The following is a 24725-nucleotide window of genomic DNA, read 5'->3' on the forward strand; positions in this document are numbered from 1 at the left end:
TAAACGACATAATAAAAAGTCAACCGCACCACGGATTCCCAGACAGTCTCCCACACTGGTACTAGCGAGGCCTTAAGCTGTGTAACTTCTGCGATCTGACGAGAGCAGGCACATTCAGCTTAGAATGGCCATTGACGTTAAATGCTTTAATCCATAGTGCTATTTAATCGATTGTGAAACAAAATCTAAACGACATAATAAAAAGTCAACCGCACCACGGATTCCCAGACAGTCTCCCACACTGGTACTAGCGAGGCCTTAAGCTGTGTAACTTCTGCGATCTGACGAGAGCAGGCACATTCAGCTCAGAATGGCCATTGACATTAAATGCTTTAATCCATAGTCCTTTTTAATCGATTGTGAAACAAAATCTAAACGACATATTAAAAAGTCAACCACACCACGTATTCCCAGACAGTCTCCCACACTGGTACTAGCGAGGCCTTAAGCTGTGTAACTTCTGCGATCTGACGAGAGCAGGCACATTCAGCTTAGAATGGCCATTGACATTAAAAGCCTTAATCCATAGTCCTATTTAATCTATTGTGAAACAAAATCTAAACAACATAATAAAAAGTCAACCGCACCACGGATTCCCAGACAGTCTCACACACTGGTACTAGCGAGGCCTTAAGCTGTGTAACTTCCGCGATCTGACGAGAGCAGGGACATTCAGCTTAGAATGGCCATTGACATTAAATGCTTTAATCCATAGTCCTTTTTAATCGATTGTGAAACAAAATCTAAACGACATAATAAAAATTCAACCACACCACGGATTCCCAGACAGTCTCCCACACTGGTACTAGCGAGGCCTTAAGCTGTGTAACTTCTGCGTTCTGACGAGAGCAGGCACATTCAGCTTAGAATAGCCATTGACGTTAAATGCTTTAATCCATAGTCCTATTTAATCTATTGTGAAACAAAATCTAAACGACATAATAAAAAGGCAACTGCACCACGGATTCCCAGACAGTCTCCCACACTGGTACTAGCGGGGCCTTAAGCTGTGTAACTTCTGCGATCTGACGAGAGCAGGGACATTCAGCTTAGAATGGCCATTGACATTAAATCCAAAGTCCTTTTTAATCGATTGTGAAACAAAATCTAAACGACATAATAAAAATTCAACCGCACCACGGATTCCCAGACAGTCTCCCACACTGGTACTAGCGAGGCCTTAAGCTGTGTAACTTCTGCGATCTGACGAGAGCAGGCACATTCAGCTTAGAATAGCCATTGACGTTAAATGCTTTAATCCATAGTCCTATTTAATCTATTGTGAAACAAAATCTAAACGACATAATAAAAAGTCAACCGCACCACGGATTCCCAGACAGTCTCCCACACTGGTACTAGCGAGGCGTTAAGCTGTGTAACTTCTGCAATCTAACGAGAGCAGGCACATTCAGCTTAGAATGGCCATTGACATTAAATGCTTTAATCTATAGTCCTTTTTAATCAATTGTGAAACAAAATCTAAACAACATAATAAAAAGTCAACCGCACCACGGATTCCCAGACAGTCTCACACACTGGTACTAGTGAGGCCTTAAGCTGTGTAACTTCTGCGATCTGACGAGAGCAGGGACATTCAGCTTAGAATGGCCATTGACATTAAAAGCTGTAATCCATAGTCCTTTTTAATCGATTGTGAAACAAAATCTAAACGACATAATAAAAAGTCAACCGCACCACGGATTCCCAGGCAGTCTCCCACACTGGTACTAGCGAGGCCTTAAGCTGTGTAACTTCTGCGTTCTGACGAGAGCAGGCACATTCAGCTTAGAATGGCCATTGACATTAAATGCTTTAATCCATAGTCCTATTTAATCTATTGTGAAACAAAATCTAAACGACATAATAAAAAGTCAACCGCACCACGGATTCCAAGACAGTCTCCCACACTGGTACTAGCGAGGCCTTAAGCTGTGTAACTTCTGCGATCTAACGAGGGCAGGCACATTCAGCTTAGAATGGCCATTGACATTAAATGCTTTAATCCATAGTCCTTTTTAATCGATTGTGAAACAAAATCTAAACGACATAATAAATAGTCAACCGCACCACGGATTCCCAGACAGTCTCCCACACTGGTACTAGTGAGGCCTTAAGCTGTGTAACTTATGCGATCTGACGAGAGCAGGGACATTCAGCTTAGAATGGCCATTGACATTAAATGCTTTAATCCATAGTCCTTTTTAATCGATTGTGAAACAAAATCTAAACGACATAATAAAAATTCAACCGCACCACGGATTCCCAGACAGTCTCCCACACTGGTACTAGTGAGGCCTTAAGCTGTGTAACTTCTGCGATCTGACGAGAGCAAGCACATTCAGCTTAGAATGGCCATTGACATTAAATGCTGTAATCCATAGTCCTATTTAATCTATTGTGAAACAAAATCTAAACGACATAATAAAAAGTCAACCGCACCACGGATTCCCAGACAGTCTCCCACACTGGTACTAGCGAGGCCTTAAGCTGTGTAACTTCTGCGATCCGACGAGAGCAGGCACATTCAGCTTAGAATGGCCATTGAAGTTAAATGCTTTAATCCATAGTCCTATTTAATCTATTGTGAAACAAAATCTAAACGACATAATAAAAAGTCAACCGCACCATGGATTCCCAGACAGTCTCCCACACTGGTACTAGCGAGGCCTTAAGCTGTGTAACTTCTGCGATCTGATGAGAGCAGGCACATTCAGCTTAGAATGGCCATTGACATTAAAAGCCTTAATCCATAGTCCTATTTAATCTATTGTGAAACAAAATCTAAACAACATAATAAAAAGTCAACCACACCACGGATTCCCAGACAGTCTCCCACACTGGTACTAGCGAGGCCTTAAGCTGTGTAACTTCTGCGTTCTGACGAGAGCAGGCACATTGAGCTTAGAATGGCCATTGACGTTAAATGCTTTAATCCATAGTCCTATTTAATCTATTGTGAAAAAAAATCTAAACGACATAATAAAAAGTCTCCCACACTGGTACTAGCGAGGCGTTAAGCTGTGTAACTTCTGCGATCTAACGAGAGCAGGTACATTCAGCTTAGAATGGCCATTGACATTAAATGCTTTAATCCATAGTCCTTTTTAATCGATTGTGAAACAAAATCTAAACGACATAATAAAATTTCAACCGCACCACGGATTCCCAGACAGTCTCCCACACTGGTACTAGCGAGGCCTTAAGCTGTGTAACTTCTGCGATTTGACGAGAGCAGTCACATTCAGCTTAGAATGGCCATTGACGTTAAATGCTCTAATCCATAGTCCTATTTAATCTATTGTGAAACAAAATCTAAACGACATAATAAAAAGGCAACCGCACCACGGATTCCCAGACAGTCTCCCACACTGGTACTAGCGGGGCCTTAAGCTGTGTAACTTCTGCGATCTGACGAGAGCAGGGACATTCAGCTTAGAATGGCCATTGACATTAAATCCATAGTCCTTTTTAATCGATTGTGAAACAAAATCTAAACTACATAATAAAAAGTCAACGGCACCACAGATTCCCAGACAGTCTCCCACACTTGTACTAGCGAGGACTTAAGCTGTGTAACTTCTGCGATCTGACGAGAGCAGTCACATTCAGCTTAGAATGGCCATTGACATTAAAAGCCTTAATCCATAGTCCTATTTAATCTATTGTGAAACAAAATCTAAACAACATAATAAAAAGTCAACCGCACCACATATTCCCAGACAGTCTCCCACACTGGTACTAGCGAGGCCTTAAGCTGTGTAACTTCTGCGATCTGTCGAGAGCAGGCACATTCAGCTTAGTATGGCCATTGACATTAAAAGCCTTAATCCATAGACCTATTTAATCTATTGTGAAACAAAATCTAAACAACATAATAAAAAGTCAACCGTACCACGGATTCCCAGACAGTCTCCCACACTGGTACTAGCGAGGCCTTAAGCTGTGTAACTTCTGCGATCTGATGAGAGCAGGCACATTCAGCTTAGAATGGCCATTGACATTAAAAGCCTTAATCCATAGTCCTATTTAATCTATTGTGAAACAAAATCTAAACGACATAATATAAAGTCAACCGCACCACGGATTCCCAGACAGTCTCCCACACTGGTACTAGCGAGGCCTTAAGCTGTGTAACTTCTGCGATCTGACGAGAGCAGGCACATTCAGCTTAGAATGGCCATTGACATTAAATGCTTTAATCCATAGTCCTTTTTAATCGATTGTGAAACAAAATCTAAACGACATAATAAAAAGTTAACCGCATCACGGATTCCCAGACAGTCTCCCACACTGGTACTAGCAAGGCCTTAAGCTGTGTAACTTCTGCGATCTAACGAGAGCAGGCACATTCAGCTTAGAATGGCCATTGACGTTAAATGCTTTAATCCATAGTCCTATTTAATCTATTGTGAAACAAAATCTAAACGACATAATAAAAATTCAACCGCTCCACGGATTCCAGACAGTCTCCCACACTGGTACTAGCGAGGCCTTAAGCTGTGTAACTTCTGCGATCTGACGAGAGCAGGCACATTCAGCTTAGAATGGCCATTGACGTTAAATGCTTTAATCCATAGTCCTATTTAATCTATTGTGAAACAAAATCTAAACGACATAATAAAAAGTTAACCGCACCACGGATTCCCAGACAGTCACCCACACTGGTACTAGCGAGGCGTTAAGCTGTGTAACTTCTGCGATCTAACGAGAGCAGGCACATTCAGCTTAGAATGGCCATTGACGTTAAATGCTCTAATCCATAGTCCTATTTAATCTATTGTGAAACAAAATCTAAACGACATAATAAAAAGGCAACCGCACCACGGATTCCCAGACAGTCTCCCACACTGGTACTAGCGGGGCCTTAAGCTGTGTAACTTCTGCGATCTGACGAGAGCAGGGACATTCAGCTTAGAATGGCCATTGACATTAAATCCATAGTCCTTTTTAATCGATTGTGAAACAAAATCTAAACGACATAATAAAAAGTCAACCGCACCACGGATTCCCAGACAGTCTCCCACACTGGTACTAGCGAGGCCTTAAGCTGTGTAACTTCTGCGATCTGATGAGAGCAGGCACATTCAGCTTAGAATGGCCATTGACATTAAAAGCCTTAATCCATAGTCCTATTTAATCTATTGTGAAACAAAATCTAAACGACATAATATAAAGTCAACCGCACCACGGATTCCCAGACAGTCTCCCACAATGGTACTAGCGAGGCCTTAAGCTGTGTAACTTCTGCGATCTGACGCGAGCAGGCACATTCAGCTTAGAATGGCCATTGACATTAAATGCTTTAATCCATAGTCCTTTTTAATCGATTGTGAAACAAAATCTAAACGACATAATAAAAAGTTAACCGCATCACGGATTCCCAGACAGTCTCCCACACTGGTACTAGCAAGGCCTTAAGCTGTGTAACTTCTGCGATCTAACGAGAGCAGGCACATTCAGCTTAGAATGGCCATTGACGTTAAATGCTTTAATCCATAGTCCTATTTAATCTATTGTGAAACAAAATCTAAACGACATAATAAAAATTCAACCGCTCCACGGATTCCAGACAGTCTCCCACACTGGTACTAGCGAGGCCTTAAGCTGTGTAACTTCTGCGATCTGACGAGAGCAGGCACATTCAGCTTAGAATGGCCATTGACGTTAAATGCTTTAATCCATAGTCCTATTTAATCTATTGTGAAACAAAATCTAAACGACATAATAAAAAGCCAACCGCACCACGGATTCCCAGACAGTCACCCACACTGGTACTAGCGAGGCGTTAAGCTGTGTAACTTCTGCGATCTAACGAGAGCAGGCACATTCAGCTTAGAATGGCCATTGACATTAAATGCTTTAATCCATAGTCCTTTTTAATCGATTGTGAAACAAAATCTAAACGGCATAATAAAAAGTCAACCGCACCACGGATTCCCAGACAGTCTCCCACACTGGTACTAGCGAGGCCTTAAGCTGTGTAACTTCTGCGATCTGACGAGAGCAGGCACATTCAGCTTAGAATGGCCATTGACATTAAAAGCCTTAATCCATAGTCCTATTTAATCTATTGTGAAACAAAATCTAAACAACATAATAAAAAGTCAACCGCACCACGCATTCCCAGACAGTCTCCCATACTGGTACCAGCGAGGCCTTAAGCTGTGTAACTTCTGCGATCTGACGAGAGCAGGGACATTCAGCTTAGAATGGCCATTGACATTAAAGGCTTTAATCCATAGTCCTTTTTAATCGATTGTGAAACAAAATCTAAACGACATAATAAAAACTCAACCGCACCACGGATTCCTAGACAGTCTCCCACACTGGTACTAGCGAGGCGTTAAGCTGTGTAACTTCTGCGATCTAACGAGAGCAGGCACATTCAGCTTAGAATGGCCATTGACTTTAAATGCTTTAATCCATAGTCCTTTTTAATCGATTGTGAAACAAAATCTAAACGACATAATAAAAAGTCAACCGCACCACGGATTCGCAGACAGTCTCCCACACTGGTACTAGCGAGGCCTTAAGCTGTGTAACTTCTGCGATCTGACGAGAGCAGGCACATTCAGCTTAGAATGGCCATTGACATGAAATGCTTTAATCCATAGTCCTTTTTAATCGATTGTGAAACAAAATCTAAACGACATAATAAAAAGGCAGCCGCACCACAGATTTCCAGACAGTCTCCCACACTGGTACTAGCGAGGCCTTAAGCTGTGTAACTTCTGCGATCTGACGAGACCAGGCACATTCAGCTTAGAATGGCCATTGACATTAAATGCTTTAATCCATAGTCCTTTTTAATTGATTGTGAAACAAAATCTAAACGACATAATAAAAAGGCAACCGCACCACGGATTCCCAGACAGTCTCCCACACTGGTACTAGCGAGGCCTCAAGCTGTGTAACTTCTGCAATTTGACGAGAGCAGGGACATTCAGCTTAGAATGGCCATTGACATTAAATGCTTTAATCCATAGTCCTTTTTAATCGATTGTGAAACAAAATCTAAACAACATAATAAAAATTCAACCGCACCACGTATTCCCAGGCAGTCTCCCACACTGGTACTAGCGAGGCCTTAAGCTGTGTAACTTCTGCGAACTGACGAGAACAGGCACATTCAGCTTAGAATGGCCATTGACGTTGAATGCTTTAATCCATAGTCCTATTTAATCTATTGTGAAACAAAATCTAAACGACATAATAAAAAGTCAACCGCACCACGGATTCCCAGACAGTCTCCCACACTGGTACTAGCGAGGCGTTAAGCTGTGTAACTTCTGCGATTTAACGAGAGCAGGTACATTCAGCTTAGAATGGCCATTGACATTAAATGCTTTAATCCATAGTCCTTTTTAATCGATTGTGAAACAAAATCTAAACGACATAATAAAAAGTCAACCGCACCACGGATTCCCAGACAGTCTCCCACACTGGTACTAGCGAGGCCTTAAGCTGTGTAACTTCTGCGATCTGACGAGAGCAGGGACATTCAGCTTAGAATGGCCATTGACGTTAAATGCTTTAATCCATAGTCCTTTTTAATCGATTGTGAAACAAAATCTAAACGACATAATAAAAATTCAACCGCACCACGGATTCCCAGACAGTCTCCCACACTGGTACTAGCGAGGCCTTAAGCTGTGTAACTTCTGCGTTCTGACGAGAGCAGGCACATTCAGCTTAGAATGGCCATTGACGTTAAATGCTTTAATCCATAGTCCTATTTAATCTATTGTGAAACAAAATCGAAACGACATAATAAAAAGTCAACCGCACCACGGATTCCCAGACAGTCTCCCACACTGGTACTAGCGAGGCCTTAAGCTGTGTAACTTCTGCGTTCGGACGAGAGCAGGCACATTCAGCTTAGAATGGCCATTGACGTTAAATGCTTTAATCCATAGTCCTATTTAATCTATTGTGAAACAAAATCTAAACGACATAATAAAAAGTCAACCGCACCACGGATTCCCAGACAGTCTCCCACACTGGTACTAGCGAGGCCTTAAGCTGTGTAATTTCTGCGATCTGACGAGAGCAGGCACATTCATCTTAGAATGGCCATTGACATTAAATGCTTTAATCCATAGTCCTTTTTAATCGATTGTGAAACAAAATCTAAACGACATAATAAAAAGTCAACCGCACCACGGAGTCCCAGACAGTCTCCCACACTGGTACTAGCGAGGCCTTAAGCTGTGTAACTTCTGCGATCTGACGAGAGCAGGCACATTCAGCTTAGAATGGCCATTGACTTTAAATGCTTTAATCCATAGTCCTTTTTAATCGATTGTGAAACAAAATCTAAACGACATAATAAAAATTCAACCGCACCACGGATTCCCAGACAGTCTCCCACACTGGTACTAGCGAGGCGTTAAGCTGTGTAACTTCTGCGATCTAACGAGAGCAGGCACATTCAGCTTAGAATGGCCATTGACTTTAAATGCTTTAATCCATAGTCCTTTTTAATCGATTGTGAAACAAAATCTAAACGACATAATAAAAAGTCAACCGCACCATGGATTCCAAGACAGTCTCCCACACTGGTACTAGCGAGGCCTTAAGCTGTGTAACTTCTGCGATCTGACGAGAGCAGGCACATTCAGCTTAGAATGGCCATTGACATTAAAAGCCTTAATCCATAGTCCTATTTAATCTATTGTGAAACAAAATCTGAACAACAAAATAAAAAGTCAACCGCACCACGGATTCCCAGACAGTCTCCCATACTGGTACTAGCGAAGCCTTTAGCTGTGTAACTTCTGCGATCTGACGACAGCAGGCACATTCAGCTTAGAATGGCCATTGACGTTAAATGCTTTAATCCATAGTCCTATTTAATCTATTGTGAAACAAAATCTAAACGACATAATAAAAAGTCAACCGCACCACGGATTCCCAGACAGTCTCCCACACTGGTACTAGCGAGGCCTTAAGCTGTGTAACTTCTGCGTTCGGACGAGAGCAGGCACATTCAGCTTAGAATGGCCATTGACGTTAAATGCTTTAATCCATAGTCCTATTTAATCTATTGTGAAACAAATTCTAAACGACATAATAAAAAGTCAACCGCACCACGGATTCCCAGACAGTCTCCCACACTGGTACTAGCGAGGCGTTAAGCTGTGTAACTTCTGCGATCCAACGAGAGCAGGCACATTCAGCTTAGAATGGCCACTGACTTTAAATGCTTTAATCCATAGTCCTTTTTAATCGATTATGAAACAAAATCTAAACGACATAATAAAAAGTCAACCGCACCACGGATTCCCAGACAGTCTCCCACACTGGTACTAGCGAGGCTTTAAGCTGTGTAACTTCTGCGCTCTGACGAGAGCAGGCACATTCAGCTTAGAATGGCCATTGACATTAAAAGCCTTAATCCATAGTCCTATTTAATCTATTGTGAAACAAAATCTAAACAACATAATAAAAAGTCAACCGCACCACGGATTCCCAGACAGTCTCCCACACTGGTACTAGCGAGGACTTAAGCTATGTAACTTCTGCGTTCTGACGAGAGCAGGCACATTCAGCTTAGAATGGCCATTGACGTTAAATGCTTTAATCCATAGTCCTTTTTAATCGATTGTGAAACAAAATCTAAACGACATAATAAAAAGTCAACCGCACCACGGATTCCCAGACAGTCTCCCACACTGGTACTAGCGAGGCCTTAAGCTGTGTAACTTCTGCGATCTGACGATAGAAGGCACATTCAGCTTAGAATGGCCATTGACATTAAATGCTTTAATCCATAGTCCTTTTTAATCGATTGTGAAACAAAATCTAAACGACATAATAAAAAGTCAACAGCACCACGGATTCCCAGACAGTCTCCCACTCTGGTACTAGCGAGGCCTTAAGCTGTGTAATTTCTGCGATCTGACGAGAGCAGGGACATTCAGCTTAGAATGGCCATTGACATTAAATGCTTTAATCCATAGTCCTTTTTAATCGATTGTGAAAAAAAATCTAAACGACATAATAAAAATTCAACCGCACAACGGATTCCGAGACAGTTTCCCACACTGGTACTAGCGAGGCCTTAAGCTGGGTAACTTCTGCGATCTGACGAGAGCAGGCACATTCAGCTTAGAATGGCCATTGACGTGAAATGATTTAATCCATAGTCCTATTTAATCTATTGTGAAACAAAATCTAAACGACATAATAAAATGTCAACCGCACCACGGATTCCCAGACAGTCTCCCACACTGGTACTAGGGAGGCGTTAAGCTGTGTAACTTCTGCGATCTAACGAGAGCAGGCACATTCAGCTTAGAATGGCCATTGACATTAAATGCTTTAATCCATAGTCCTTTTTAATCGATTGTGAAACAAAATCTAAACGACATAATAAAAAGTTAACCGCACCACGGATTCTCAGACAGTCTCCCACACTGGTACTAGCGAGGCCTTAAGCTGTGTAACTTCTGCGATCTGACGAGAGCAGGCGCATTCAGCTTAGAATGACCATTGACGTTAAATGATTTAATCCATAGTCCTATTTAATCTATTGTGAAACAAAATCTAAACAACATAATAAAAAGTCAACCGCACCACGGATTCCCAGACAGTCTCCCACACTGGTACTAGGGAGGCGTTAAGCTGTGTAACTTCTGCGATCTAACGAGAGCAGGCACATTCAGATTAGAATGGCCATTGACATTAAATGCTTTAATCCATAGTCCTTTTTAATCGATTATGAAACAAAATCTAAACGACATAATAAAAAGTCAACCGCACCACGGATTCCCAGACAGTCTCCCACACTGGTACTAGCGAGGCCTTAAGCTGTGTAACTTCTGCGATCTGACGAGAGCAGGCACATTCAGCTTAGAATGGCCATTGACATTAAAAGCCTTAATCCATAGTCCTATTTAATCTATTGTGAAACAAAATCTAAACGACATAATAAAAAGTCAACCGCACCACGGATTCCCAGACAGTCTCCCACACTGGTACTAGCGAGGCCTTAAGCTGTGTAACTTCTGCGATCTGACGAGAGCAGGCACATTCAGCTTAGAATGGCCATTGACGTTAAATGCTTTAATCCATAGTCCTATTTAATCTATTGTGAAACAAAATCTAAACGAAATAATAAAAAGTCAACCGCACCACGGATTCCCAGACAGTCTCCCACACTGGTACTAGCGAGGCGTTAAGCTGTTTAACTTCTGCGATCTAACGAGAGCATGCACATTCAGCTTAGAATGGCCATTGACATGAAATGCTTTAATCCATAGTCCTTTTTAATCGATTGTGAAACAAAATCTAAACGACATAATAAAAATTCAACCGCACCACGGATTCCCAGACAGTCTCCCACACTGGTACTAGCGAGGCGTTAAGCTGTGTAACTTCTGCGATCTAACGAGGGCAGGCACATTCAGCTTAGAATGGCCATTGACATTAAATGCTTTAATCCATAGTCCTTTTTAATCGATTGTGAAACAAAATCTAAACGACATAATAAAAATTCAACCGCACCACGGATTCCCAGACAGTCTCCCACACTGGTACTAGCGAGGCCTTAAGCTGTGTAACTTCTGCTATCTAACGAGAGCAGGCACATTCAGCTTAGAATGGCCATTGACATTAAATGCTCTAATCCATAGTCCTATTTAATCTATTGTGAAACAAAATCTAAACGACATAATAAAAAGTCAACCGCACCACGGATTCCCAGACAGTCTCCCACACTGGTACTAGCGAGGCCTTAAGCTGTGTAACTTCTGCGATCTGACGAGAGCAGGGACATTCAGCTTAGAATGGCCATTGACATTAAATGCTTTAATCCATAGTCCTTTTTAATCGATTGTGAAACAAAATCTAAACGACATAATAAAAAGTCAACCGCACCACGGATTCCCAGACAGTCTCTCACACTGATACTAGCGAGGCCTTAAGCTGTGTAACTTCTGTGATCTGACGAGAGCAGGCACATTCAGCTTAGAATGGCCATTGACGTTAAATGTTCTAATCCATATTCCTATTTAATCTATTGTGAAACAAAATCTAAACGACATAATAAAAAGTCAACCGCACCACGGATTCCCAGACAGTCTCCCACACTGGTACTAGCAAGGCGTTAAGCTGTGTAACTTCTGCGATCTAACGAGAGCAGGCACATTCAGCTTAGAATGGCCATTGACATTAAATGCTTTAATCCATAGTCCTTTTTAATCGATTGTGAAACAAAATCTAAACGACATAATAAAAAGTCAACCGCACCACAGATTCCCAGACAGTCTCCCACACTGGTACTAGCAAGGCCTTAAGCTGTGTAACTTCTGCGATCTGACGAGAGCAGTCACATTCAGCTTAGAATGGCCATTGACATTAAAAGCCTTAATCCATAGTCCTATTTAATCTATTGTGAAACAAAATCTAACCAACATAATAAAAAGTCAACCGCACCACGGATTCCCAGACAGTCTCCCACACTGGTACTAGCGAGGTCTTAAGCTGTGTAACTTCTGCGATCTGACGAGAGCAGGGACATTCAGCTTAGAATGGCCATTGACATTAAATGCTTTAATACATAGTCTTTTTTAATCGATTGTGAAACAAAATCTAAACGACATAATAAAAATTCCACCGCACCACGGATTCCCAGACAGTCTCCCACACTGGTACTAGCGAGGCCTTAAGCTGTGTAACTTCTGCGTTCGGACGAGAGCAGGCACATTCAGCTTAGAATGGCCATTGACGTTAAATGCTTTAATCCATAGTCCTATTTAATCTATTGTGAAAAAAAATCTAAACGACATAATAAAAAGTCAACCACACCACGGATTCCCAGACAGTCTCCCACACTGGTACTAGCGAGGCGTTAAGCTGTGTAATTTCTGCGATCTAACGAGAGCAGGCACATTCAGCTTAGAATGGCCATTGACGTTAAATGCTTTAATCCATAGTCCTATTTAATCTATTGTGAAAAAAAATCTAAACGACATAATAAAAAGTCAACCGCACCACGGATTCCCAGACAGTCTCCCACACTGGTACTAGCGAGGCCTTAAGCTGTGTAACTTCTGCGATCTGACGAGAGCAGGCACATTCAGCTTAGAATGGCCATTGACATTAAAAGCCTTAATCCATAGTCCTATTTAATCTATTGTGAAACAAAATCTAAACAACATAATAAAAAGACAACCACACCACGGATTCCCAGACAGTCTCCCACACTGGTACTAGCGAGGCCTTAAGCTGTGTAACTTCTGCGATCTGACGAGAGCAGGCACATTCAGCTTAGAATGGCCATTGACATTAAAGGCTTTAATCCATAGTCCTTTTTAATCGATTGTGAAACAAAATCTAAACGACATAATAAAAATTCAACCGCACCACGGATTCCCAGACAGTCTCCCACACTGGTACTAGTGAGGCCTTAAGCTGTGTAACTTCTGCGTTCTGACGAGAGCAGGCACATTCAGCTTAGAATGGCCATTGACGTTAAATGCTTTAATCCATAGTCCTATTTAATCTATTGTGAAACAAAATCTAAACGACATAATAAAAAGTCAACCGCACCACGGATTCCCAGGCAGTCTCCCACACTGGTACTAGCGAGGCCTTAAGCTGTGTAACTTCTGCGATCTGACGAGAGCAGGCACATTCAGCTTAGAATGGCCATTGACATTAAATGCTTTAATCCATAGTCCTTTTTAATCGATTGTGAAACAAAATCTAAACGACATAATAAAAAGTCAACCGCACCACGGATTCCCAGTCAGTCTCCCACACTGGTACTAGCGAGGCCTTAAGCTGTGTAACTTCTGCGATCTGACGAGAGCAGGCACATTCAGCTTAGATTGGCCATTGACATTAAATGCTTTAATCCATAGTCCTTTTTAATCGATTGTGAAACAAAATCTAAACGACATAATTAAAAGTCAACCGCACCACGGGTTCCCAGACAGTCTCCCACACTGGTACTAGCGAGGCCTTAAGCTGTGTAACTTCTGCGATCTGACGAGAGCAGGGACATTCAGCTTAGAATGGCCATTGACATTAAATGCTTTAATCCATAGTCCTTTTTAATCGACTGTGAAACAAAATCTAAACGACATAATAAAAATTCAACCGCACCACGGATTCCCAGACAGTCTCCCACACTGGTACTAGCGAGGCCTTAAGATGTGTAACTGCTGCGTTCTGACGAGAGCAGGCACATTCAGCTTAGAATGGCCATTGATGTTAAATGCTTTCATCCATAGTCCTATTTAATCTATTGTGAAACAAAATCTAAACGACATAATAAAAAGTCAACCGCACCACGGATTCCCAGACAGTCTCCCACACTGGTACTAGCGAGGCCTTAAGCTGTGTAACTTCTGCGATCTGACGAGAGCAGGCACATTCAGCTTAGAATGGCCATTGAAGTTAAATGCTTTAATCCATAGTCCTATTTAATCTATTGTGAAACAAAATCTAAACGACATAATAAAAAGTCAACCGCACCACGGATTCCCAGACAGTCTCCCACACTGGTACTAGCGAGGCGTTAAGCTGTGTAACTTCTGCGATCTAACGAGGGCAGGCACATTCAGCTTAGAATGGCCATTGACATTAAATGCTTTAATCCATAGTCCTTTTTAAACGATTGTGAAACAAAATCTAAACGACATAATAAAAAGTCAACTGCACCACGGATTCCCAGACAGTCTCCCACACTGGTACTAGCGAGGCCTTAAGCTGTGTAACTTATGCGATCTGACGAGAGCAGGGACATTCAGCTTAGAATGGCCATTGACATTAAATGCTTTAATCCATAGTCCTTTTTAATCGATTGTGAAATAAAATCTAAACAACATAATAAAAAGTCAACCGCACCACGGATTCCCAGACAGTCTCCCACACTGGTACTAGCGAGGCCTTAAGCTGTGTAACTTCTGTGATCTGACGAGAGCAGGGACATTCAGCTTAGAATGGCCATTGACATTAAATGCTTTAATCCATAGTCCTTTTTAATCGATTGTGAAACAAAATCTAAACGACATAATAAAAAGTCAACCGCACCACGGATTCCCAGACAGTCTCCCACACTGGTACTAGCTAGGCCTTAAGCTGTGTAACTTCTGCGTTCTGCCGAGAGCAGGCACATTCAGCTTAGAATGGCCATTGACGTTAAATGTTTTAATCCATAGTCCTATTTAATCTATTGTGAAACAAAATCTAAACGACATAATAAAAAGTCAACCGCACCACGGATTCCCAGACAGTCTCCCACACTGGTACTAGCGAGGCCTTAAGCTGTGTAACTTCTGCGATCTGACGAGAGCAGGCACATTCAGCTTAGAAAGGCCATTGACATTAAAAGCCTTAATCCATAGTCCTATTTAATCTATTGTGAAACAAAATCTAAACGACATAATAAAAAGTCAACCGCACCACGGATTCCCAGACAGTCTCCCACACTGGTACTAGCGAGGCCTTAAGCTGTGTAACTTCTGCGATATAACGAGAGCAGGCACATTCAGCTTAGAATGGCCATTAACATTAAATGCTTTAATCCATAGTCCTTTTTAATCGATTGTGAAACAAAATCTAAACGACATAATAAAAAGTCAACCGCACCACGGATTCCCAGATAGTCTCCCACACTGGTACTAGCGAGGCCTTAAGCTGTGTAACTTCTGCGATCTGACGAGAGCAGGCACATTCAGCTTAGAATGGCCATTGACATTAAATGCTTTAATCCATAGTCTTTTTTAATCGATTGTGAAACAAAATCTAAACGACATAATAAAAAGTCAACCGCACCACGGATTCCCAGACAGTCTCCCACACTGGTATTAGCGAGGCGTTAAGCTGTGTAACTTCTGCAATCTAACGAGAGCAGGCACATTCAGCTTAGAATGGCCATTAACATTAAATGCTTTAATCCATAGTCCTTTTTAATCGATTGTGAAACAAAATCTAAACGACATAATAAAAAGTCAACCGCACCACGGATTCCCAGACAGTCTCCCACACTGGTTCTAGTGAGGCGTTAAGCTGTGTAACTTCTGCGATCTAACGAGAGCAGGCACATTCAGCTTAGAATGGCCATTAACATTAAATGCTTTAATCCATAGTCCTTTTTAATCGATTGTGAAACAAAATCTAAACGACATAATAAAAAGTCAACCGCACCACGGATTCCCAGACAGTCTCCCACACTGGTACTAGCGAGGCCTTAAGCTGTGTAACTTCTGCGATCTGACGAGAGCAGGCACATTCAGCTTAGAATGGCCATTGACATTAAATGCTTTAATCCATAGTCTTTTTTAATCGATTGTGAAACAAAATCTAAACGACATAATAAAAATTCAACCGCACCACGGATTCCCAGACAGTCTCCCACACTGGTACTAGCGAGGCCTTAAGCTGTGTAACTTCTGCGATCTGACGAGAGCAGGCACATTCAGCTTAGAATGGCCATTGACATTAAAAGCCTTAATCCATAGTCCTATTTAATCTATTGTGAAACAAAATCTAAACAACATAATAAAAAGTCAACCGCACCACGGATTCCCAGACAGTCTCCCACACTGGTACTAGCGAGGCCTTAAGCTGTGTAACTTCTGCGATCTGACGAGAGCAGGCACATTCAGCTTAGAATGGCCATTGACATTAAATGCTTTAATCCATAGTCCTTTTTAATCGATTGTGAAACAAAATCTAAACGACATAATAAAAAGTCAACCGCACCACGGATTCCCAGACAGTCTCCCACACTGGTACTAGCGAGGCCTTAAGCTGTGTAACTTCCGCGATCTGACGAGAGCAGGGACATTCAGCTTAGAATGGCCATTGACATTAAATGCTTTAATCCATAGTCCTTTTTAATCGATTGTGAAACAAAATCTAAACGACATAATAAAAAGTCAACCGCACCACGGATTCCCAGACAGTCTCCCACACTGGTACTAGCGAGGCCTTAAGCTGTGTAACTTCTGCGATCTGACGAGAGCAGGCACATTCAGCTTAGAATGGCCATTGACATTAAATGCTTTAATCCATAGTCCTTTTTAATCGATTGTGAAACAAAATCTAAACGACATAATAAAAAGTCAACCGCACCACGGATTCCCAGACAGTCTCCCACACTGGTACTAGCGCGGCCTTAAGCTGTGTAACTTCTGCGATCTGACGAGAGCAGGGACATTCAGCTTAGAATGGCCATTGACATTAAATGCTTTAATCCATAGTCCTTTTTAATCGATTGTGAAACAAAATCTAAACGACATAATAAAAAGTCAACCGCACCACGGATTCCCAGACAGTCTCCAAACACTGATACTAGCGAGGGCTTAAGCTGTGTAACTTCTGAGATCTGACGAGAGCAGGCACATTCAGCTCAGAATGGCCATTGACGTTAAATGCTCTAATCCATAGTCCTATTTAATCTATTGTGAAACAAAATCTAAACGACATAATAAAAAGTCAACCGCACCACGGATTCCCAGACAGTCTCCCACACTGGTACTAGCGAAGCCTTAAGCTGTGTAACTTCTGCGATCTGACGAGAGCAGTCACATTCAGCTTAGAATGGCCATTGACATTAAAAGCCTTAATCCATAGTCCTTTTTAATCGATTGTGAAACAAAATCTAAACTACATAATAAAAATTCAACCGCACCACGGATTCCCAGACAGTCTCCCACACTGGTACTAGCGAGGCCTTAAGCTGTGCAACTTCTGCGATCTGACGAGAGCAGGCACATTCAGCTTAGAATGGCCATTGACGTTAAATGCTTTAATCCATAGTCCTATTTAATCTATTGTGAAACAAAATGTAAACGACATAATAAAAAGTCAACCGCACCACGGATTCCCAGACAGTCTCCCACACTGGTACTAACGAGGCGTTAAGCTGTGTAACTTCTGCGATCTAACGAGAGCAGGCACATTCAGCTTAGAATGGCCATTGACATTAAATGCTTTAATCCATAGTCCTTTTTAATCGATTGTGAAACAAAATCTAAACGACATAATAAAAATTCAACCACACCACGGATTCCCAGACAGTCTCCCACACTGGTACTAGCGAGGCCTTAAGCTGTGTAACTTCTGCGATCTGACGAGAGCAGGAACATTCAGCTTAGAATAGCCATTGACGATAAATGCTTTAATCCATAGTCCTATTTAATCTATTGTGAAACAAAATCTAAACGACATAATAAAAAGTCAACCGCACCACGGATTCCCAGACAGTCTCCCACACTGGTACTAGCGAGGCGTTAAGCTGTGTAACTTCTGCAATCTAACGAGAGCAGGCACATTCAGCTTAGAATGGCCATTGACATTAAATGCTTTAATCTATAGTCCTTTTTAATCAATTGTGAAACAAAATCTAAACAACATAATATAAAGTCAACCGCACCACGGATTCCCAGACAGTCTCACACACTGGTACTAGCGAGGCCTTAAGCTGTGTAACTTCTGCGATCTTACGAGAGCAGGGACATTCAGCTTAGAATGGCTATTGACATTAAATGCTTTAATCCATAGTCCTTTTTAATCGATTGTGAAACAAAATCTAAACGACATAATAAAAATTCAACCACACCACGGATTCCCAGACAGTGTCCCACACTGGTACTAGCGAGGCCTTAAGCTGTGTAACTTCTGCGTTCTGACGAGAGCAGGCACATTCAGCTTAGAATGGCCATTGACATTAAATCCATAGTCCTTTTTAATCGATTGTGAAACAAAATCTAAACGACATAATAAAAATTCAACCGCACCACGGATTCCCAGACAGTCTCCCACACTGGTACTAGCGAGGCCTTAAGCTGTGTAACTTCTGCGATCTGACAAGAGCAGGCACATTCAGCTTAGAATGGCCATTGACGTTAAATGCTTTAATCCATAGTGCTATTTAATCGATTGTGAAACAAAATCTAAACGACATAATAAAAAGTCAACCGCACCACGGATTCCCAGACAGTCTCCCACACTGGTACTAGCGAGGCCTTAAGCTGTGTAACTTCTGCGATCTGACGAGAGCAGGCACATTCAGCTTAGAATGGCCATTGACATTAAAAGCCTTAATCCATAGTCCTATTTAATCTATTGTGAAACAAAATCTAAACAACATAATAAAAAGTCAACCGCACCACGGATTCCCAGACAGTCTGACACACTGGTACTAGCGAGGCCTTAAGCTGTGTAACTTCTGCGATCTAACGAGAGCAGGCACATTCAGCTCAGAATGGCCATTGACATTAAATGCTTTAATCCATAGTCCTTTTTAATCGATTGTGAAACAAAATCTAAACGACATATTAAAAAGTCAACCACACCACGTATTCCCAGACAGTCTCCCACACTGGTACTAGCGAGGCCTTAAGCTGTGTAACTTCTGCGATCTGACGAGAGCAGGCACATTCAGCTTAGAATGGCCATTGACATTAAAAGCCTTAATCCATAGTCCTATTTAATCTATTGTGAAACAAAATCTAAACAACATAATAAAAAGTCAACCGCACCACGGATTCCCAGACAGTCTCACACACTGGTACTAGCGAGGCCTTAAGCTGTGTAACTTCCGCGATCTGACGAGAGCAGGGACATTCAGCTTAGAATGGCCATTGACATTAAATGCTTTAATCCATAGTCCTTTTTAATCGATTGTGAAACAAAATCTAAACGACATAATAAAAATTCAACCACACCACGGATTCCCAGATAGTCTCCCACACTGGTACTAGCGAGGCCTTAAGCTGTGTAACTTCTGCGTTCTGACAAGAGCAGGCACATTCAGCTTAGAATAGCCATTGACGTTAAATGCTTTAATCCATAGTCCTATTTAATCTATTGTGAAACAAAATCTAAACGACATAATAAAAAGGCAACTGCACCACGGATTCCCAGACAGTCTCCCACACTGGTACTAGCGGGGCCTTAAGCTGTGTAACTTCTGCGATCTGACGAGAGCAGGGACATTCAGCTTAGAATGGCCATTGACATTAAATCCAAAGTCCTTTTTAATCGATTGTGAAACAAAATCTAAACGACATAATAAAAATTCAACCGCACCACGGATTCCCAGACAGTCTCCCACACTGGTACTAGCGAGGCCTTAAGCTGTGTAACTTCTGCGATCTGACGAGAGCAGGCACATTCAGCTTAGAATAGCCATTGACGTTAAATGCTTTAATCCATAGTCCTATTTAATCTATTGTGAAACAAAATCTAAACGACATAATAAAAAGTCAACCGCACCACGGATTCCCAGACAGTCTCCCACACTGGTACTAGCGAGGCGTTAAGCTGTGTAACTTCTGCAATCTAACGAGAGCAGGCACATTCAGCTTAGAATGGCCATTGACATTAAATGCTTTAATCTATAGTCCTTTTTAATCAATTGTGAAACAAAATCTAAACAACATAATAAAAAGTCAACCGCACCACGGATTCCCAGACAGTCTCACACACTGGTACTAGTGAGGCCTTAAGCTGTGTAACTTCTGCGATCTGACGAGAGCAGGGACATTCAGCTTAGAATGGCCATTGACATTAAATGCTTTAATCCATAGTCCTTTTTAATCGATTGTGAAACAAAATCTAAACGACATAATAAAAAGTCAACCGCACCACGGATTCCCAGGCAGTCTCCCACACTGGTACTAGCGAGGCCTTAAGCTGTGTAACTTCTGCGTTCTGACGAGAGCAGGCACATTCAGCTTAGAATGGCCATTGACATTAAATGCTTTAATCCATAGTCCTATTTAATCTATTGTGAAACAAAATCTAAACGACATAATAAAAAGTCAACCGCACCACGGATTCCAAGACAGTCTCCCACACTGGTACTAGCGAGGCCTTAAGCTGTGTAACTTCTGCGATCTAACGAGGGCAGGCACATTCAGCTTAGAATGGCCATTGACATTAAATGCTTTAATCCATAGTCCCTTTTAATCGATTGTGAAACAAAATCTAAACGACATAATAAATAGTCAACTGCACCACGGATTCCCAGACAGTCTCCCACACTGGTACTAGCAAAGCCTTAAGCTGTGTAACTTCTGCGATCTGACGAGAGCAGGGACATTCAGCTTAGAATGGTCATTGACATTAAATGCTTTAATCCATAGTCCTTTTTAATCGATTGTGAAACAAAATCTAAACGACATAATAAAAAGTCAACCGCACCACGGATTCCCAGACAGTCTCCCACACTGGTACTAGCGAGGCCTTAAGCTGTGTAACTTCTGCGATCTGACGAGAGCAGGCACATTCAGCTTAGAATGGCCATTGACATTAAATGCTGTAATCCATAGTCCTTTTTAATCGATTGTGAAACAAAATCTAAACGACATAATAAAAATTCAACCGCACCACGGATTCCCAGACAGTCTCCCACACTGGTACTAGCGAGGCCTTAAGCTGTGTAACTTCTGCTATCTAACGAGAGCAGGCACATTCAGCTTAGAATGGCCATTGACATTAAATGCTCTAATCCATAGTCCTATTTAATCTATTGTGAAACAAAATCTAAACGACATAATAAAAAGTCAACCGCACCACGGATTCCCAGACAGTCTCCCACACTGGTACTAGCGAGGCCTTAAGCTGTGTAACTTCTGCGATCTGACGAGAGCAGGGACATTCAGCTTAGAATGGCCATTGACATTAAATGCTTTAATCCATAGTCCTTTTTAATCGATTGTGAAACAAAATCTAAACGACATAATAAAAAGTCAACCGCACCACGGATTCCCAGACAGTCTCTCACACTGATACTAGCGAGGCCTTAAGCTGTGTAACTTCTGTGATCTGACGAGAGCAGGCACATTCAGCTTAGAATGGCCATTGACGTTAAATGTTCTAATCCATATTCCTATTTAATCTATTGTGAAACAAAATCTAAACGACATAATAAAAAGTCAACCGCACCACGGATTCCCAGACAGTCTCCCACACTGGTACTAGCAAGGCGTTAAGCTGTGTAACTTCTGCGATCTAACGAGAGCAGGCACATTCAGCTTAGAATGGCCATTGACATTAAATGCTTTAATCCATAGTCCTTTTTAATCGATTGTGAAACAAAATCTAAACGACATAATAAAAAGTCAACCGCACCACAGATTCCCAGACAGTCTCCCACACTGGTACTAGCAAGGCCTTAAGCTGTGTAACTTCTGCGATCTGACGAGAGCAGTCACATTCAGCTTAGAATGGCCATTGACATTAAAAGCCTTAATCCATAGTCCTATTTAATCTATTGTGAAACAAAATCTAACCAACATAATAAAAAGTCAACCGCACCACGGATTCCCAGACAGTCTCCCACACTGGTACTAGCGAGGTCTTAAGCTGTGTAACTTCTGCGATCTGACGAGAGCAGGGACATTCAGCTTAGAATGGCCATTGACATTAAATGCTTTAATACATAGTCTTTTTTAATCGATTGTGAAACAAAATCTAAACGACATAATAAAAATTCCACCGCACCACGGATTCCCAGACAGTCTCCCACACTGGTACTAGCGAGGCCTTAAGCTGTGTAACTTCTGCGTTCGGACGAGAGCAGGCACATTCAGCTTAGAATGGCCATTGACGTTAAATGCTTTAATCCATAGTCCTATTTAATCTATTGTGAAAAAAAATCTAAACGACATAATAAAAAGTCAACCACACCACGGATTCCCAGACAGTCTCCCACACTGGTACTAGCGAGGCGTTAAGCTGTGTAATTTCTGCGATCTAACGAGAGCAGGCACATTCAGCTTAGAATGGCCATTGACGTTAAATGCTTTAATCCATAGTCCTATTTAATCTATTGTGAAAAAAAATCTAAACGACATAATAAAAAGTCAACCGCACCACGGATTCCCAGACAGTCTCCCACACTGGTACTAGCGAGGCCTTAAGCTGTGTAACTTCTGCGATCTGACGAGAGCAGGCACATTCAGCTTAGAATGGCCATTGACATTAAAAGCCTTAATCCATAGTCCTATTTAATCTATTGTGAAACAAAATCTAAACAACATAATAAAAAGACAACCACACCACGGATTCCCAGACAGTCTCCCACACTGGTACTAGCGAGGCCTTAAGCTGTGTAACTTCTGCGATCTGACGAGAGCAGGCACATTCAGCTTAGAATGGCCATTGACATTAAAGGCTTTAATCCATAGTCCTTTTTAATCGATTGTGAAACAAAATCTAAACGACATAATAAAAATTCAACCGCACCACGGATTCCCAGACAGTCTCCCACACTGGTACTAGTGAGGCCTTAAGCTGTGTAACTTCTGCGTTCTGACGAGAGCAGGCACATTCAGCTTAGAATGGCCATTGACATTAAATGCTTTAATCCATAGTCCTTTTTAATCGATTGTGAAACAAAATCTAAACGACATAATAAAAAGTCAACCGCACCACGGATTCCCAGTCAGTCTCCCACACTGGTACTAGCGAGGCCTTAAGCTGTGTAACTTCTGCGATCTGACGAGAGCAGGCACATTCAGCTTAGATTGGCCATTGACATTAAATGCTTTAATCCATAGTCCTTTTTAATCGATTGTGAAACAAAATCTAAACGACATAATAAAAAGTCAACCGCACCACGGATTCCCAGACAGTCTCCCACACTGGTACTAGCGAGGCCTTAAGCTGTGTAACTTCTGCGATCTGACGAGAGCAGGGACATTCAGCTTAGAATGGCCATTGACATTAAATGCTTTAATCCATAGTCCTTTTTAATCGATTGTGAAACAAAATCTAAACGACATAATAAAAATTCAACCGCACCACGGATTCCCAGACAGTCTCCCACTCTGGTACTAGCGAGGCCTTAAGATGTGTAACTGCTGCGTTCTGACGAGAGCAGGCACATTCAGCTTAGAATGGCCATTGATGTTAAATGCTTTCATCCATAGTCCTATTTAATCTATTGTGAAACAAAATCTAAACGACATAATAAAAAGTCAACCGCACCACGGATTCCCAGACAGTCTCCCACACTGGTACTAGCGAGGCCTTAAGCTGTGTAACTTCTGCGATCTGACGAGAGCAGGCACATTCAGCTTAGAATGGCCATTGAAGTTAAATGCTTTAATCCATAGTCCTATTTAATCTATTGTGAAACAAAATCTAAACGACATAATAAAAAGTCAACCGCACCACGGATTCCCAGACAGTCTCCCACACTGGTACTAGCGAGGCGTTAAGCTGTGTAACTTCTGCGATCTAACGAGGGCAGGCACATTCAGCTTAGAATGGCCATTGACATTAAATGCTTTAATCCATAGTCCTTTTTAAACGATTGTGAAACAAAATCTAAACGACATAATAAAAAGTCAACTGCACCACGGATTCCCAGACAGTCTCCCACACTGGTACTAGCGAGGCCTTAAGCTGTGTAACTTATGCGATCTGACGAGAGCAGGGACATTCAGTTTAGAATGGCCATTGAAATTAAATGCTTTAATCCATAGTCCTTTTTAATCGATTGTGAAACAAAATCTAAACAACATAATAAAAAGTCAACCGCACCACGGATTCCCAGACAGTCTCCCACACTGGTACTAGCGAGGCCTTAAGCTGTGTAACTTCTGTGATCTGACGAGAGCAGGGACATTCAGCTTAGAATGGCCATTGACATTAAATGCTTTAATCCATAGTCCTTTTTAATCGATTGTGAAACAAAATCTAAACGACATAATAAAAAGTCAACCGCACCACGGATTCCCAGACAGTCTCCCACA

The 24725-nt window shown here is 41.7% G+C and overlaps 59 pseudogenes; all 59 read right to left on the reverse strand.

Moving 5' to 3' along the window:
- Positions 1–17: 17 nt before the first annotated feature.
- LOC142675402 (5S ribosomal RNA) lies at positions 18–136 on the reverse strand (annotated as a pseudogene).
- Positions 137–203: 67 nt separating this feature from the next.
- On the reverse strand, positions 204–322 carry LOC142675427 (5S ribosomal RNA; annotated as a pseudogene).
- A 67-nt stretch (positions 323–389) lies between these two features.
- Positions 390–508, reverse strand: LOC142675505 (5S ribosomal RNA; annotated as a pseudogene).
- A 67-nt stretch (positions 509–575) lies between these two features.
- On the reverse strand, positions 576–694 carry LOC142675237 (5S ribosomal RNA; annotated as a pseudogene).
- Positions 695–761: 67 nt separating this feature from the next.
- Positions 762–880, reverse strand: LOC142675854 (5S ribosomal RNA; annotated as a pseudogene).
- Positions 881–947: 67 nt separating this feature from the next.
- Positions 948–1066, reverse strand: LOC142675735 (5S ribosomal RNA; annotated as a pseudogene).
- Positions 1067–1125: 59 nt separating this feature from the next.
- Positions 1126–1244, reverse strand: LOC142675799 (5S ribosomal RNA; annotated as a pseudogene).
- Positions 1245–1311: 67 nt separating this feature from the next.
- On the reverse strand, positions 1312–1430 carry LOC142675336 (5S ribosomal RNA; annotated as a pseudogene).
- A 67-nt stretch (positions 1431–1497) lies between these two features.
- On the reverse strand, positions 1498–1616 carry LOC142675176 (5S ribosomal RNA; annotated as a pseudogene).
- Positions 1617–1683: 67 nt separating this feature from the next.
- LOC142675482 (5S ribosomal RNA) lies at positions 1684–1802 on the reverse strand (annotated as a pseudogene).
- A 67-nt stretch (positions 1803–1869) lies between these two features.
- On the reverse strand, positions 1870–1988 carry LOC142675169 (5S ribosomal RNA; annotated as a pseudogene).
- A 67-nt stretch (positions 1989–2055) lies between these two features.
- Positions 2056–2174, reverse strand: LOC142675901 (5S ribosomal RNA; annotated as a pseudogene).
- A 67-nt stretch (positions 2175–2241) lies between these two features.
- On the reverse strand, positions 2242–2360 carry LOC142675885 (5S ribosomal RNA; annotated as a pseudogene).
- A 67-nt stretch (positions 2361–2427) lies between these two features.
- On the reverse strand, positions 2428–2546 carry LOC142675725 (5S ribosomal RNA; annotated as a pseudogene).
- Positions 2547–2613: 67 nt separating this feature from the next.
- On the reverse strand, positions 2614–2732 carry LOC142675598 (5S ribosomal RNA; annotated as a pseudogene).
- A 67-nt stretch (positions 2733–2799) lies between these two features.
- LOC142675755 (5S ribosomal RNA) lies at positions 2800–2918 on the reverse strand (annotated as a pseudogene).
- A 412-nt stretch (positions 2919–3330) lies between these two features.
- On the reverse strand, positions 3331–3449 carry LOC142675719 (5S ribosomal RNA; annotated as a pseudogene).
- A 59-nt stretch (positions 3450–3508) lies between these two features.
- On the reverse strand, positions 3509–3627 carry LOC142675199 (5S ribosomal RNA; annotated as a pseudogene).
- A 67-nt stretch (positions 3628–3694) lies between these two features.
- Positions 3695–3813, reverse strand: LOC142675541 (5S ribosomal RNA; annotated as a pseudogene).
- Positions 3814–3880: 67 nt separating this feature from the next.
- Positions 3881–3999, reverse strand: LOC142675522 (5S ribosomal RNA; annotated as a pseudogene).
- A 67-nt stretch (positions 4000–4066) lies between these two features.
- LOC142675403 (5S ribosomal RNA) lies at positions 4067–4185 on the reverse strand (annotated as a pseudogene).
- A 438-nt stretch (positions 4186–4623) lies between these two features.
- Positions 4624–4742, reverse strand: LOC142675291 (5S ribosomal RNA; annotated as a pseudogene).
- Positions 4743–4809: 67 nt separating this feature from the next.
- LOC142675721 (5S ribosomal RNA) lies at positions 4810–4928 on the reverse strand (annotated as a pseudogene).
- Positions 4929–4987: 59 nt separating this feature from the next.
- On the reverse strand, positions 4988–5106 carry LOC142675691 (5S ribosomal RNA; annotated as a pseudogene).
- Positions 5107–5173: 67 nt separating this feature from the next.
- On the reverse strand, positions 5174–5292 carry LOC142675583 (5S ribosomal RNA; annotated as a pseudogene).
- Positions 5293–5730: 438 nt separating this feature from the next.
- LOC142675155 (5S ribosomal RNA) lies at positions 5731–5849 on the reverse strand (annotated as a pseudogene).
- A 67-nt stretch (positions 5850–5916) lies between these two features.
- Positions 5917–6035, reverse strand: LOC142675404 (5S ribosomal RNA; annotated as a pseudogene).
- Positions 6036–6102: 67 nt separating this feature from the next.
- On the reverse strand, positions 6103–6221 carry LOC142675710 (5S ribosomal RNA; annotated as a pseudogene).
- Positions 6222–6474: 253 nt separating this feature from the next.
- LOC142675681 (5S ribosomal RNA) lies at positions 6475–6593 on the reverse strand (annotated as a pseudogene).
- A 439-nt stretch (positions 6594–7032) lies between these two features.
- On the reverse strand, positions 7033–7151 carry LOC142675904 (5S ribosomal RNA; annotated as a pseudogene).
- A 67-nt stretch (positions 7152–7218) lies between these two features.
- On the reverse strand, positions 7219–7337 carry LOC142675324 (5S ribosomal RNA; annotated as a pseudogene).
- A 67-nt stretch (positions 7338–7404) lies between these two features.
- On the reverse strand, positions 7405–7523 carry LOC142675497 (5S ribosomal RNA; annotated as a pseudogene).
- Positions 7524–7590: 67 nt separating this feature from the next.
- On the reverse strand, positions 7591–7709 carry LOC142675556 (5S ribosomal RNA; annotated as a pseudogene).
- A 67-nt stretch (positions 7710–7776) lies between these two features.
- Positions 7777–7895, reverse strand: LOC142675531 (5S ribosomal RNA; annotated as a pseudogene).
- Positions 7896–7962: 67 nt separating this feature from the next.
- Positions 7963–8081, reverse strand: LOC142675616 (5S ribosomal RNA; annotated as a pseudogene).
- Positions 8082–8334: 253 nt separating this feature from the next.
- Positions 8335–8453, reverse strand: LOC142675342 (5S ribosomal RNA; annotated as a pseudogene).
- A 253-nt stretch (positions 8454–8706) lies between these two features.
- LOC142675328 (5S ribosomal RNA) lies at positions 8707–8825 on the reverse strand (annotated as a pseudogene).
- Positions 8826–8892: 67 nt separating this feature from the next.
- LOC142675544 (5S ribosomal RNA) lies at positions 8893–9011 on the reverse strand (annotated as a pseudogene).
- A 67-nt stretch (positions 9012–9078) lies between these two features.
- Positions 9079–9197, reverse strand: LOC142675355 (5S ribosomal RNA; annotated as a pseudogene).
- A 625-nt stretch (positions 9198–9822) lies between these two features.
- Positions 9823–9941, reverse strand: LOC142675489 (5S ribosomal RNA; annotated as a pseudogene).
- An 812-nt stretch (positions 9942–10753) lies between these two features.
- On the reverse strand, positions 10754–10870 carry LOC142675266 (5S ribosomal RNA; annotated as a pseudogene).
- Positions 10871–10939: 69 nt separating this feature from the next.
- LOC142675268 (5S ribosomal RNA) lies at positions 10940–11056 on the reverse strand (annotated as a pseudogene).
- A 627-nt stretch (positions 11057–11683) lies between these two features.
- Positions 11684–11800, reverse strand: LOC142675361 (5S ribosomal RNA; annotated as a pseudogene).
- Positions 11801–12613: 813 nt separating this feature from the next.
- Positions 12614–12731, reverse strand: LOC142675364 (5S ribosomal RNA; annotated as a pseudogene).
- A 254-nt stretch (positions 12732–12985) lies between these two features.
- On the reverse strand, positions 12986–13102 carry LOC142675269 (5S ribosomal RNA; annotated as a pseudogene).
- A 255-nt stretch (positions 13103–13357) lies between these two features.
- On the reverse strand, positions 13358–13474 carry LOC142675329 (5S ribosomal RNA; annotated as a pseudogene).
- A 69-nt stretch (positions 13475–13543) lies between these two features.
- LOC142675217 (5S ribosomal RNA) lies at positions 13544–13660 on the reverse strand (annotated as a pseudogene).
- A 627-nt stretch (positions 13661–14287) lies between these two features.
- Positions 14288–14405, reverse strand: LOC142675213 (5S ribosomal RNA; annotated as a pseudogene).
- A 1184-nt stretch (positions 14406–15589) lies between these two features.
- On the reverse strand, positions 15590–15706 carry LOC142675244 (5S ribosomal RNA; annotated as a pseudogene).
- A 441-nt stretch (positions 15707–16147) lies between these two features.
- LOC142675271 (5S ribosomal RNA) lies at positions 16148–16264 on the reverse strand (annotated as a pseudogene).
- Positions 16265–16519: 255 nt separating this feature from the next.
- On the reverse strand, positions 16520–16636 carry LOC142675272 (5S ribosomal RNA; annotated as a pseudogene).
- Positions 16637–16891: 255 nt separating this feature from the next.
- LOC142675273 (5S ribosomal RNA) lies at positions 16892–17008 on the reverse strand (annotated as a pseudogene).
- A 69-nt stretch (positions 17009–17077) lies between these two features.
- Positions 17078–17194, reverse strand: LOC142675346 (5S ribosomal RNA; annotated as a pseudogene).
- A 1736-nt stretch (positions 17195–18930) lies between these two features.
- On the reverse strand, positions 18931–19047 carry LOC142675274 (5S ribosomal RNA; annotated as a pseudogene).
- A 255-nt stretch (positions 19048–19302) lies between these two features.
- On the reverse strand, positions 19303–19419 carry LOC142675330 (5S ribosomal RNA; annotated as a pseudogene).
- A 1177-nt stretch (positions 19420–20596) lies between these two features.
- On the reverse strand, positions 20597–20713 carry LOC142675149 (5S ribosomal RNA; annotated as a pseudogene).
- Positions 20714–21154: 441 nt separating this feature from the next.
- Positions 21155–21271, reverse strand: LOC142675275 (5S ribosomal RNA; annotated as a pseudogene).
- A 255-nt stretch (positions 21272–21526) lies between these two features.
- LOC142675362 (5S ribosomal RNA) lies at positions 21527–21643 on the reverse strand (annotated as a pseudogene).
- A 1185-nt stretch (positions 21644–22828) lies between these two features.
- Positions 22829–22945, reverse strand: LOC142675276 (5S ribosomal RNA; annotated as a pseudogene).
- Positions 22946–24725: the final 1780 nt, after the last annotated feature.

Source organism: Rhinoderma darwinii (assembly GCF_050947455.1).
Source record: "Rhinoderma darwinii isolate aRhiDar2 chromosome 2 unlocalized genomic scaffold, aRhiDar2.hap1 SUPER_2_unloc_27, whole genome shotgun sequence".
NCBI lineage: Eukaryota > Metazoa > Chordata > Amphibia > Anura > Rhinodermatidae > Rhinoderma > Rhinoderma darwinii.